Raw genomic sequence first — 14,480 nt, 5'->3', positions numbered from 1 at the left:
TGTTGATTCTATATGTCTTTACTTTTTATATGTGTTTTCTGTAAGTAACAGGAAAAGGGTTTTGTCTTCTCATTCATTGTGCCATTTCATTTAATTGATTTGTTTAATCCAGGGGAGGGGAACCTGAGGCCTGGAGGCCACATGTAGCCTTTTGACCTAGTCCAAGTTTTACAGAACAAATGCTTTTATTAAGAGGATGTGTTCTGTGAACTTTGGATTCAGGCAAAGTGTGCAGTTGAGGACTTAGAGGGCCACATGTGGCCTCGAGGCTGCAGGTTTCCCACCCCTGGTTTAATCCATTCACGTTTAAGTTAAGAGTTTATGTTTTCATATAACTGTCTCTAAAATTTGGAATTTTTAAAGGATGTTTTTGTTTGTTTCCATTCCTGTTTTAGGTTAGTACTTTGTCCCTAGGGGGTAGTGAGGTGGTGCAGCGGATAGAGGGCCCTGCCTCGAATCAATTAAAATCTGGTCTCAGATACTTACCATACGTGTGTTCTAGGGCAAGTCACTTAATTCTGTTTTCCTCAGTTTCCTCATCTGTAAAATGAGCTGAAGATGCAAACCACTTCAGTATCTTTGCCAAGAAAACCCCACAAGGGATCATGAAGAATCTGACATAACTGAACAATAATATTGATTCAACTTCTTTATACTCAGGTGGTCATGAAGCGATGTCAACAGCCTGAGCTTCTAGTTTCCTGGACCAACCAACACTTCAGGACGGTTTTAATACTTTTTTAAAGGGAAAATTAGCTTAATTTGAAGAGGAGTAGGGGTGGGGATTACTGTTCTGTACTCCTAAGTATAGTGTATTTATCCTTAAATATGCTACTCACATCTGTTTCTTTTCTTATAGTAATACCTTAAAATGTCTCTCTTTTATTGGATGAACACCTGTTTTTATTGATAATTAAGCTCAGACTTAAAGGGGATATCATGGTGAGTTGTATCTTTGACTGCTTTGCTTTACAGAAAATATTTTATTTTGTTCTGTAGTTCTGGTGGTTTCATTTTGTGTTGTTTTGTCTTTACGTTGTTTGAATTTTCTTTCCTACATAGCTGAGAATTTTTCTCTTGTATGCTTGCAGAACTTGTCATTTGTCATAGAAATTGTCAACTTTAACCACTATGTGCTCTAGAATTTGGAACATAGGTTCCTAGTTCCATCTCCCCCTTGAAAACGATCTGTGGATCCTTCAATTTGTGCTTCATTTTCTGACTTTAGAAGTTGAGAAGTTTTCTTGAATTTTTCCTGCATTATGGTGTTGTTTGTGCTTTTTTTTTTTGTTATATTCCTCTGGGAGATCTGTGATCTTTAAATTGTCTTTGTGCATCCTATTTTTAAGGTCAATGGCTTGTGCTTGTATGTACTCCTTGTTTATATGTTGTATATGTTTTTGTTTTGCATATATTCTTTAACATCATCATTTTACTTCTCTTCTTTTTTTACTTCCCTTTATTATTTTTGTTATTCCAAATTGCTTCTTTGGAAGAATTTTCCATCATAGATTCAATTTCTTTTTCCTAATCCAGTAATTATTTCTGATGTAAAGCCTACAAATTCCAACAAGTTTAGTAAAAGGTCTTTGCACATCCCTACGCCATCTCCCTTGAACTTGAAAAGATCCTTCAGATGAAATCACTAGATACCTTGAAACTCATTGGCTTTGATGCTGGATGTGGGCAAAAGCTTTGATAATGTACTTTAGGGCCAAGAAATGAGAGGTCAAAAACTTTCAGACACTGCTATTGCCTTGGCACTACTAGGGCCTTCCCTCTGACATTACCTCAGATTTATACTGTGTCTGTGTATATGTGTGTGTGTGTGTGTGTGTGTGTGTGTGTGTGTGTGTGTGTGTGTGTGTGTAGTTTCTACATTACCTCTCCCTTTAGAATGTGAACTTTTTTGGGGAGGGGAGAGGTCTCTGTTTTTGTCTTTCTTTGTATTGCCAATATTTAGCACAGTGCCTAACACATAGTAATTGCTTAATGATTACTGATTGATGATGATGGTGGTGGTGGTGGGTTTTTATTCCTCTTTTGGGCCATTCTGGAGTATCTTGTTTTCCATGTTGTTTCATGATCTTTTGAGATTACACAGGTTTCTGTGTTTCATCAGGCATTTCAAATTCCTTTGTCTTACAACAATTAAGAGATCTTTTTAACCTCCGAGGATTTAGCACTTATTTTCTTTTTCTAGTTAATGATTTTTCTGCTTGTTCTCTAGCTTTTTAATTGAATGCTGTCCTCCTTGAAAACCCCTTTTCCCTCGTACTGTATATCACCATATAATCGTTGCAGATTTTATGCCTTTTTTTTTTGCAAAAAAGTGGGGTGCAACCATTATGTGAAGCTTAAAAAAATTTGTGCCGGTATTACTTAAAAAATGATTTATTACTAAACTGAATGGCTGGCAGACAAACTGTACAGGTTAGCTAGCATAGGAAGATGCAAGTGTTACCATGCCATGTGACTCACTCATGGAGCTTTGCCTGTCTGCTTGCTCCCCTTGTGCCTAGGATTCTTCATTGTGTTGAGTGACAATACCATAAGTACTGCAGTACTCTAAACAAACCATGCAAGTCAGCTTTCAGAAATATACTGACAATGCATGTGCACTGAGAATTCTAGACTCAGGGCTTGTAATGCTTGAAAGGTAAATATATCTATTTGCCACTGGTAGATACATTGTTGTTCTGTTTACCTTTTAAGCTGTGTGATGAACAGATCATGCGACCATTATGCTGTGAAATGTTATGAAACAATTTTCGGACTGAAAAAACAGGTTGCCGTGATTATGTGGTGATGATGATTATGCAGTGAAATACAGTATATTCCCTTTTCAGTTACTTTCTGACTCCTCCTCCTTTGATTGTAAGTACACCCCTAGGACAGACTGCAAAGCCTCTTCCCATGTTGGCAGATGTATTTTGTTACTAGCCTCAGCCCTGGCCCTAAGGCATTTGTGTGATAAAAACCTGTTCCCACCTGTCCTGAGATAGGTCTATGGCTACTCAAGCTAATCACCAACTACAGTTCTTCTCTTGGCTCACATCCTTTTTCTTTGGTTGGGTTCAATCAAATTCTATTCATTTGGCAGAGCAGGGGAAGGTATCATGGTTGTTCTGCACCAGAGTCCCCAAACTTAGATCCACCTCTGACAGAAGGTGAAAAAATTCCCTTCCCCTTCCCCTCCTCTTCAAATGAGTGAATCAATAGCAGCTACTTGTTGCAACAGGGTCAGGGAGTAGAGTATGTCAATAAAGTCTTGAGATAAGAGATGAATATCTTTCCTGTGGGTTCAGCTGTGATTGCTCTTTATCTATCACATAATTCCTCTTTTGGGGGCTTTTGGAAGTTAATTGAGACTTGAGACTGTCTATCCTACCACATTGTTGTTCCCCTGACCCTGAGTCCATTGTGTAAAATGTTGCTACTCTGTGTGAAATTACATGACTCCAAGGGAAGAAATTCAAAGGGAATTTCTCAACAACTTTCAGAATTTGATTTTAAAGTTGAGCCTTTCAGATATTATGCTATCAGTAAGTAGGTCTTTTAAGCACTCTTCTATAAATCAATTTGCATCAGCAAATCGAATGTTTCAGAGAAAAAAATATCCTAAAAATGTACATGTATGAATGATGTAGATTACCGTTTGTTGGCCCTAAAGCAGACCTACACAACTTGGCAGGGGTAGGGGGCCAAAATTTAAATAAGCTAAACTTCTTCAGGCCATAGGTAGAATTTTAGCACTCATTTTCCAAGTAAAGGTAACTAGAGAGACTGATGATGGTTGATTGCCATGGGTCACATAACAAACAGGCCTGCCTGCTCAGGCCTTCCCTAAAGTTGTCCAGGCCTTCCCTAAAGCATACTTTATATCAGAGCTTTTGCTGTCATCCCCTGTATCAAAGCAAATGAGTATCAAGGCTTCTAGTGCCTTTGGAGGATCTTGCCAAGTTCTAGACAGAATTTCTCTACTTCATTCTCAGCAAAGATGTTGGATCTTAAACTACAATAATTTCCATGGTTCTTTGCTCATATTCATCAAGAGAACAGCAAGGAGAAATTATCTGTGTCCCAGATAATTTTATTTGTCTAAGTAGAACCTGCAAGCTCCCTCTCTGTTCTGCTGCAACTTCTGTGTGATACCTGCTATCAAATATTGCAAGGATGCCACCAAGACTGAAGCTATTCTAGCAGGTATATGTCAAATTTTTCTTACGTAGACAGATGTCACAAAGCGCATGTTTTTTTTAGTGATGAGGTTCATGTTTTCAGAGGGTCTAACCACAAGGAAGTTTAGGTGATTCAGGTTAGAAAGCCAGGCTTGAAATCAAGAAGACAGTTCAAATTCTGCCTAAGACACTTATTGACTGTGTGGACTGGGGCAAGTTATTTAACCTCACTTTTGCCTCACTTTGCTCATTTGTAAAATAAGGATAATAATAGCATCTACCTCCCAGAGTTGTTAAGGATCAAAAGGCATAATTGTAAAGCACTTAGCACAGCGCCTAGAGTAAAGTTGTTGTTCATCCTTAGTTTTGAAGAGGACCAATGACATCGCAGGTGATAATCTTGACTTCCACCTGAATTGAATTTAAGTGAAGCAGAGTTGCACAAAGTTATCAGCCTCACTCTCTCATCCAGAGTCATCACAGTCCAGTGTTGAGACAAAAGTCAAAATGACTGGAGAAGTCCCAGGATGCAATGAATGACCTTGGTGTGTGGGGATTAAAATTATCCGACCTACAATAAGAGAGACTGAGAAAGAGCTCTGAGCCAATGGCACTTCATGAAAAGGTCCATGGTCCCCTCCAATGAAGTGGACCTTAAGATTATCCTCACGATCTGAGATGCCCCCTTCTTCCAGGGCCCTATTTTTATAGGATTAGAAATCTAGACATTCAAGAACAGCTAAACCAAGCACAGAATAATTCCATTGGTTAACCTATGACAAATAAGCAAAAATGATCTGTCAGCAAGGTCATGGGTTGGGTGAAGCAAGGAATATCTCCACTGCTAAGGTGGTCATAAGATAGTCATAAGATGGTCACTTGCTCATGTTGGACAAGAGAGAATGGTCTGGAGGTACAAAAATAAATTGGGAGATTTTCCATGTAGTGGAGTCACCTCCGTCGCACGGGGCTTGATCACTATGACAAGGAAAAACAAGGGTAGAGGACCTCTAGCTAGCTTCCTATGATTATACAAGTGAACATACAATCTGCAGCTCACAGCTCTGGGTCCAAATGGACAGAACTTATAATCACTATCCCTATAGAATCATGTTAAATTAATTGATACTAATTGGAATAAAGTAGGGGTCCTCAATGAATCAACTTTCTCAGGTATTTTCAATGTCTGACCAAACTCTAAGCTTAGTCACTCCACAGTGTCTGCATCAGCTGCCTTCATGGCTGTTGTGACAGATTGTTATTATTCACCCATTCTGGCAACCTGGCATACAGTAAGTGTGCTATGTAAACACTGGCTATTATTATCATCATCACCATCATCATTACACCCTTGCTTTTTGTGGAAAATACTAAACATTCTACTCACTTAGTTGTTACCCTAGCTCAAGCCTTCCTCATCTCTTGCCTGGACTAACAAACTAGTCTTCTAATTGATTTGAGAATTGAGAATTGATTCTGCCTAAAGTCCCTTCCTACTCCAGTCTACTCTCCTTATGGCCAACACAGACTAAAAGTCTGGTCTGACCATGTCATATTTCTACTCCATAAACTCCTCTATTTAGTAGTGTGTGTGTGGGGGGGTGATTGTCAGATTGGTTTCATCACATGTAAAAAGAAAGGGCTGGTCCAAGTAATCTCCAAGATTCCTTCCTTGCTTAATAGTCAATAAGTCTATGACTAATTGCTTTTTCAGGTTTCTTCCAGTTACATCATTCTACTTCTACCACTCTCATTTCCTTTTTTTTTTCCTTTTCCAGAAATAGTTAGGGACTTGATTAGTCAGTTAATTCAGCAACATGGCCTCTGCACAGTTAATGTCTCTTTCCTTTTCCTCATTATTGCTCTCCTTGATTTTGTAGCAACATCAATATGAACATGCACTTCATTACTTCCTAATTACATACAGCTTTCTTATTTATTTTTCTTCCTGAAGAAATTTGTAATGCCTCCCCAGCATCCCAGCAATTGTAGGAAATTTTGCTCAACTTCCCTTCTTATTCATTAATGAGTTTACTCCCCTCCTGCCGCTGCTTTCTCCCACTGTCAGTGAAATTCCTTATTTGACAATATTGGCTTGTGTTGCCTGTTCTGTGTTTCTACCCCAATTTTTCTCTGCTGTTATGTACTTTCCTACTAAAAAGTAGTAGGAAGTCTCCAATGGCTTGCAGGCCCTCCCATTGTAATGTTCACAATACACGTAACAATCAGTCTCAAACCTAACTCCTTTTTTCCTTCCACATTTCAGAACTGGCCTTTTTCTATGGTTGCTTTGTGAGTTCTCTTGCACACATCTTCACCCTGCCCATTGGGTAATTCTGTACTTCATTCTCAGCTAGGCAGATGCTATATGGGATGTTAATGAACACATCCCACTTGCTTGTGAGCTATGGCTACCAAAATGAGGAACTGAGGAAGTTCAATCTCACAGCTCTAAGGGAGAAATAAAAAAGAATCCAGTGAAGAAAAGTTAATAAGAACCAAAAATGTCAGTAAACTGCAAATGACAATGGAAGGAAATGGACAAAGGAGAGATTGATTTTAATGTCTCAGAAGAAGGAACTATAGCCTAATACATAATGATAGTGGCAAAACCAAGCAGGTCAAAAGCTATTGGAAGACAGCACTATTATGCAGAGGAATTTCTATCATTCCATGAGTAGTCAGGAAGTAATTAACATAACTGCAACTTTAAAAGAGGTATTTTCCTAAATGGGTCACTCTGAAATGACAAACAGTATTGACTTCATTGTTTGGGAAGGTAGATTAAAGCACATTAACATTTTCTTCTCTACCTCTAGTCAAATTAATGAGGCTGAAATTCTTGAAGGCAGTCTCTTTAACCTCTCAGAGAAATTTCAGCACTTAAATACTCATACTCAAGGGATCAGTGATCTCAGTGATGCTGATGTTTCTTCCAACAGCTGCATGTTTCACCCCATCCAACCCTGCCCATTCTGTGGGACTCTTGTCCATGTCTTTCTTTAAATATAAGAGTAACAATAGCAGAGCCTGTGAGCTCTCTACCAGCTATTTCTTGCTCTGACCAAGTGACTAACCCATCTTCGTTTCCTATAGAGGTAGCTAGAAGTGGAGAAAAGAGGGAGAAAAGAGAAGGAAGGGAATAAGATTTATAGAACATCTCCTACTAGCCAGGCACTGTGGAAAGTGCTTTATAAATATATTTAATTTGATCCTCACAATAACCCCTGAGAGATGCTATTATTATCCGCATTTTACATTTGAGGAAACTGAGTCAGGTAGGGTCAACATAGCTAGTCTGAGGCCATATTTGAACTCAGGTCTTCCTGACTTCCTAGGGGCAGCTAGGTGGCACAGTGGATAGAACACTAGGCTTGGAATCAGGAAGTCTCATCTTCATGAGTTGAAATCTGGCCTCAGACACTAGCTATGTAGCAAGTCACTTCACCCTGTTTGCCTAGTTCCTCATCTATAAAATGAGCTGGAGAAGGAAATGGCAAACCACTCTAGTATCTTTGCCAAGAAAACTTTAAAATTGAGTCATAAAGAGTCAGACATGACTGAAATGACTAAACAACAATAATAATAACAACTTCCTGACTTCAGGCCTATTCTCTCTCCATTGCCCCACATAACTACCTAGGGAAGTGGTCGCATACCATTTAGGATAAGAGTCTTCTCTTACAGCATGTTGACTATAACCATTGACACTCAGGAAAAGTGATGGAGAAAGAGGATCTGGGTTCAAATTACAGCTCTGACATGTGCTATCTGTGTGATCTTGGGCAAGTCACTTAACTTCTGTCTACTTCAGTTTCCTCAACTTTTAAGATAGAAATAATAATGGCACCTCACTCCCAGGGTTGTTGTGAAGATCAAGTGAGGTATTTATAAAGTACATGGCACGTGCTTAGCACAAGGTAGGCACTTAATAAGTGTCAGTTCTCTTCATTCTTTTTTCTAATAAAAATCCTGAACACTGATTCTTCTTCAAATGTCTTTTTGTCATATATTTGCAACCTGCTCATACTTACCGTGAGTTTTGCCATTGCCTCTCTATGATTTTGTTTGGTTTGGTTTCCATTCTTTTGGGACTTTAATGTTCCATAATTCACAGCTATACAATAACACTGGTAGAACACTGACAGTAAAATGATCATCCTTTGTTTATGAAAGGCATTACCTATCCACAAAGTAGACGTATAAGGCAAACTCTATGTTTAAAAAGTGAGTGGAAGTGATGCTCAGGAGAAATACCTGGGGCGTGCTGTCAAATATTTAACTACTGGCCCTCTGGGGGGGAAAATAAGTTCCATCTGCATTACTAATATTTTCTCTCTCACTTTATTAAGTCTAGACAATCAACAAAACCATAAATCAAACTCTGATTTGTAGTGTCTTCTGATTTCAGGATTATAAATGCCCACAATGAAAATTTAACAACCAATTCCCTGTTCAAGCTGGCTCCAGCATACCCCTGGGAGAAACTCAGAAGGGAGCTATTCAATTCAACTACAATAGATTCAATATTCCATACATTCAATATTTTAAATGTCTACTATGTGGAGAGCCCTAGGATAAGTACTTGACCAGGATGTGTAGTATAATGGAAAAACTCTTAAGCCTGGGAGTCAAGAGACACATTCAAGTCTCAGCTTTACCACTGACAGATGGCCGATTTTACTGGTCCAGAGAGTGGAAAAGAACAAACATGTTCTGCTTCATCTGTTATCATTCAAATTAGTAGAGCACTTGGCTACCAACCCTTGACACTGGGATTCTTAAATCTGGCAGGCTTAAGCTGATTAGAAGGACTACAACCACAGAGTAGCCAAATAAGGAAAACTGATCCTTTAAGCAGTGAGTAGAAACAATGCTTAGAAGAAATACAGATGGTGACTATTCAATTCAACAGTAACAAGTTCAGTGCAGATATTAAGCTATCACCCTGCTGCAGAGTACTTATGTTAGGCACCAGGAAAAGATTGAAAGTTTAGAGAAGTAGTAGTTTCTTTGATTTGGACATCACAAGGCTCAGGTTTCCATTTTAGAGGAATTCAAAGTTGGGAAGAAAAAAAAAAGAAAAAGATTAATATTTTTGTACTTAACAATTTACTTCGGAAATTTTATATTGGGCAAATTTGACCCAATAAAGGCTAATCTACCTGATCAAACCGATTAAGGAATGTCCCTTAACTATTTTGGTCTTCAGCCACCTCATGAGTAAAATAAAAAGAGGTAGATTATATCTCTAAGGCCTCTTGCATTTCCAACATTTTGTGATCCATGAGCCCTATAAAAGAAGTATACTGCATCAACTTCTTGTAATATATACTGAGACTGTGGACTTGTAATTTACCTAATGACAATATATGCATAGGGTCTGCCTAAAATGATTGTTAAAATAAATCTTGGTTTGGGCCTCTCCCTGATTAATGAGGCAAACTCAGAAAAGAAAGAAACAAATATTTTATTTAGCGTACAAAGGCATCTGGAGGTTGAGTGTGATAGAGGCTCTATTCAAATTGTGAGCTGCTTTTTCTAGGCAGGAGTAAACAGCTTCCATATAAGGGCAAAAAGTATTTTGATTGGTATATATCATTATGAAGAGATGAAATTAGTGCCATCTCAGCTCCTCCCTCATTAAAGTTTCCTAGGAAAATGGGATGAGTGAGCTTGCCACCACCATCTTCCTGAATTCAAAGTCTAAACTAAGTTTTAAAAATGGAGTCACCATTTTTGATTCAGGACAAGCAGCTGACTTTGCACACAATTCTAAAACTATTTTATTGCAGGAATCAGTTTTTGCATTCTGACCTGTGGGCTGCATGCACGTATCCTGAGACTTCCTGGCAGAATGACCTGTGAGAAAAGAAAAGATGAAAGAATTTGGAAAAAGGATACTTTTCCTTGATTCTCTCCAGGAGACTTCTCCCCTCTTCCTTTAAAGCAGCAGTTCTTTGGACCTCTGAAGGTACCTAAGATCCTCTCAGGGGGTCTCTGAGCTCATAACTATTTTCATAGTAATACTAAGATGTTATTTGCCTGTTAAAATACTTTTTCAACTACACGTCTCTGTGAAGCCATATTTTCTTCATATCCTCCAACCAAAACAACATATCACAACAGATTGAATGCAGAAGCGGATATGAGAATTCAGCTGTCTTTTATTAAGCCAGACATTAAAGAGATTTGCAAATATATGTAAAACAATGTCATTCATTTCACTAAATGTTTTTCATTTTGGAAATATAGCTGTTTTTCATAAAAATGTATAATTTGTTATGTAATGGGTTTGTTATTGTTATTTTTAAATGAATAAGTATTTTCAAATTTTATCCATTTTAATTTCTGATACATTAAATATCAGTTGGTATAACCCACATACACAAAAGCGTTACAATTCAGGGGTGGGGAACTTGAGGCCACATGTGGCCCCCTAGTCCTCAAGTGCAGCCCTTTGACTGAATCTAAACTTCACAGAACAAATCCTTTTATTAAGGAGATTTGTTTTCTGAAGTCTGTGATGGAATCCTAATAAATCTGCCCCCAGCCCTGATATTCTAACTTCCTTATGGGTACTACTGAACAGCAGGCATGCCCTGATTTGACCACACAAGCTGGCTTTAACCACGTCACAGGCCCCCAGACCCAATCATGGGCCTCACTTAACAGCTGGCCCACTGCCTCTACCTAGCCACTGCCCCCCCCAATATCCTAACTTCCTCATATATGCCTCGCTGCCTCACCAGAACAACAGGTGTGTCCATGAACTCATATTTCTCACAGAAATAGCAGGCAGGTTCATGTAACAGGATCCCAGCCACTGCTTTTAGCTAGCCACTGCCCCCAGACCCATTCCTCATATTTTCCACAGAAACAGCAAGTGTGTCCACACACCCAAGCACAATCGCATTCATCTAGTCTCAGACAAGACCACAATAGTCAGCCAATCAGAAATTGGCACCACCAGGATGTGGACCCCAAAACAATAGAAGGGACTTCCTTAAAGAGGCACCTGTGCAGTAATGACAAAAAGCTGTCTTTTAGGTGAACTTAAGATATAGAGAGGGGCTTATTATAATATTTTTGTCATACATACCTGCCCCCCCCAACAGGTTGTTCTGTATGCATTGTGGGAAATTACATATGCAGTTCCACTGAAGCCTGAACCACAACCACATTACTAATCCCTTACAAACCCTTCCTGCCTTTTCAATATTCATGATTTCTGTTATATAATCAGCATCATTACACTATAAAATTGCCAGTCTGGTCTTACTAAGTTGCTGGTTCCTCCCAGAACCTAGCCCACTTCTGAGGTGCATCAAGCCTCAAAAAATGCCTGTACTTGGATTAAAGGTAGTCTGACTCTGAATTCTTTGAGACAGTGCTACCACAGCACACAATAAAACTACAACATTTGGATTCAGTCAAAGGGCCACACTTGAGGACCCATAGGGCCACATGTGCCCTTGAGGCCACAAGTTCCCCACCCATGCTTTAGATTATAAAAGGAAAGAGAATAGACTTGTGGTTTCTCTGCAATTTATAATCATGGAGAGCTGCCTAGAGCATGGGGAAGCTAAGTGAATTATTCAGGGTCACACTACCAGTATATGTCAGAAGTAGGATTTGTACTCAGTTCTTCCTGGTTTGAAGACTGGCTTGCTATCAATTATAGTAGGAGGAAACTCTGCCGAGGACCTAGGCAGCAAAACAATAATAGAACTAAATAGTAAGATAGCGTTCGGAGCCAGAAGATTTTTTAGAGGTAATATCACCCAATCTTTTTTGTTTAACGAATGATTTCATTTGCCCCAAGCTGCTCTGCTTGGTTTTTGACCCCCTCTTCATTTTTCTCATGTCTCAACCAAGATAAACTCATCACCAGGAAATTTATTGTCATGCTTCATCTTTACTATTCACACCTCTTCAGTACCCTCATTCTGCCTCTCTGAAAAACTCCTTCCATATCTTCCATTTATAGAGGGCTCAAAATGCCAGTCATCTCTTCATTTGCCATCAGCCTCTCTGCTTGGTTTTGAGTTCACCAATCAAGTAGTCAATAAACATCTATTAATCACCTACTAGAGTAGCTAGGTAGTGCAGTGGATAGAGTTCTGGGCCTGGAGTCAGGAAGACTCATCTCACCGAGTTCAAATCAGGCCTCAGATACTTATTAGCTATGTGACCTGGGACAAGTCACTTAACCCGTTTATCTCTGTTTCCTCATGTGGGAAAGGAAATGGCAAACCACTCTAATATTTGTGCCAAGAAAACCCCAAATGGGGTCACGAAGAATCAGACATAACTGAAACAACAGAACAACAAGCACCTGCTTAGTGTCAGGCACTGTGCCAAGCACTCAGGTTAACAAAAGAAGTAAAAGACCATCCCTTGTGCCCAAGGAGCTCACTATCTAATGACCATCATCTTCCTCCCCTCTGGAGCTCCTCTCTTTCTCAGCTTCCTTTTGTGTAATGTCTTCCCTGTTAGACTGTAAGATCCTGGAGGGCAGGGGCTGTTTTTCTTTTTTTCTTATTTGTATCCCCAAGGCTTAGTGCTTGGCACATAGTAAGCACTTAATAAATATTTATTGTATAGATCAATGAAAGAACTGAGTCTCAGAAAAAATAAGTGACTTGCTCAAGGTAATATATAGCAGAACCTATTATGGACATGAGCTCTGTAATCACTGTACTGATTCAACATGCTAGAACTTCCCTTTTTTCACAGGGAAAAGCAGATAATAGAGTAGCACAACTATCCAATTAGAAGGACTTCTGAAGCCCAGGGCTGCTTGACATACCAGTGATGCTTTTCGAGTGAACATTAGCCGAACTTAGAGTTGTCTGCAACTGTTGAAACCAGAGAGCAGCAAACATCTTGGTTTCTGATTTGTTGGGTTTACAGATGTCTTCTCCATGAAGCCCCACTTCCCTTACCTCCTGGGTCTGTTGTGTTTCTTCTCCCTTAAACCCCTGCTTAGCCATGAATGCCTCAAATAGTCATAAATACCCCAAATCTGTATAAAAACCTCACCCTTTTCCCACTGCCCTGTGAGCAGCTGAGAATTTTGTCTCACTGCTCCAGTTTGCAAGCTTCTTCTCAGGCAACAAATTCCGTTATAATCTTTGTGAACATGTGGTCAGACTCTGACTCATTCCAGGCCCCCCTTTTGGACCTTTTAGCAGTTCACAGAAGTTTTTGTGTCTAAGGCCAGATTTGAAATCAGGAAAATTAGCCTTCCTGACTTCAGGCCCAGCACTCCATCCACCGTGCCACCTAGCTGTACCTACCAGTTGTCTTATTCCCAACAATACTTATGATGCCCTAGTAGGATAGAGATGTAGTGGACTACTACATCCTAGGATGTAGTATATAACCATCCTGGGAGCTTGGTCAAGTCCTGCCTCTGTGTATCCCTGGACAAGCCATTTTACTTCTGAATTCCCTAGGCAACATTCTTAGATTCTAAGTGGAAGGGAAGTCACTGACCTGCATGGTTAGAGGAAGTTCCCTATATAAATGAAATCCCCAAAATAAGTGTGGCAAAGGAATAGGAAAAAAAAATGTATATAATTAGAGAAAGTGCAGGGAATTGTTTATGGTTATTTCCATTTCAGTCAAGGAAATAGCAGGGCACATTTTGTATAACACTTTATAGTTACAGAGGGCTTTCACATCCATTACTCATGTGAGCCTTAAAACAATCCTGCTGAGAGGCAGCCTGACTTAGTAGACAGAAAGCTAGTCTTGAAACCAGGAAAACCCGAGGTCAAATTTCCTCTCTGGCTCTGGCCAAGTCACTTATGTTAGAGTTAGAAGGGCTTAAGTTTCCACAGGTAGAATAATGCAGAGATTTAAAGAACAAAGGTCCCAGGAGGTGGTACACTGTAGGTGGGCTGGGCCTGACTAATAGGAAGTAAGTGGATTGTTCCAAGAAGACCCCAAAATCAAGATAGGGGTTGAGCCAGCTCAGACCAGTTAGGGTCAACCTCAGAACACCTGAAAAATGTTAGTGTGCCTGCTTAATGAACTTCATTACTATTATGTGACACACCCTGCATAAAATTAGAGCCTCCTGAAGAGGGGTGGCACTTCTGGCCAGAAACGTCTAAATCCTCTGGACTTTTTTTATAATAAATTTTCTTGATACTAAATTTTTGCTGTCAAGCCTATTTCTAACACTTACCATCTCAGAGTTCAGCTAAACTGATTTTGCTGCTTTTTGCTGCTAAATTGATACATAAGGATCACTGCAGCATTATATTGACTTAGGAAAAAAAACAAATT

The sequence above is a fragment of the Phascolarctos cinereus genome, unplaced genomic scaffold, assembly GCF_003287225.1.
Source record: "Phascolarctos cinereus isolate Bilbo 61053 unplaced genomic scaffold, phaCin_HiC Scaffold_726;HRSCAF=1367, whole genome shotgun sequence".
In the NCBI taxonomy this organism is placed as follows: domain Eukaryota; kingdom Metazoa; phylum Chordata; class Mammalia; order Diprotodontia; family Phascolarctidae; genus Phascolarctos; species Phascolarctos cinereus.
This window is presented reverse-complemented; position numbering follows the sequence as displayed.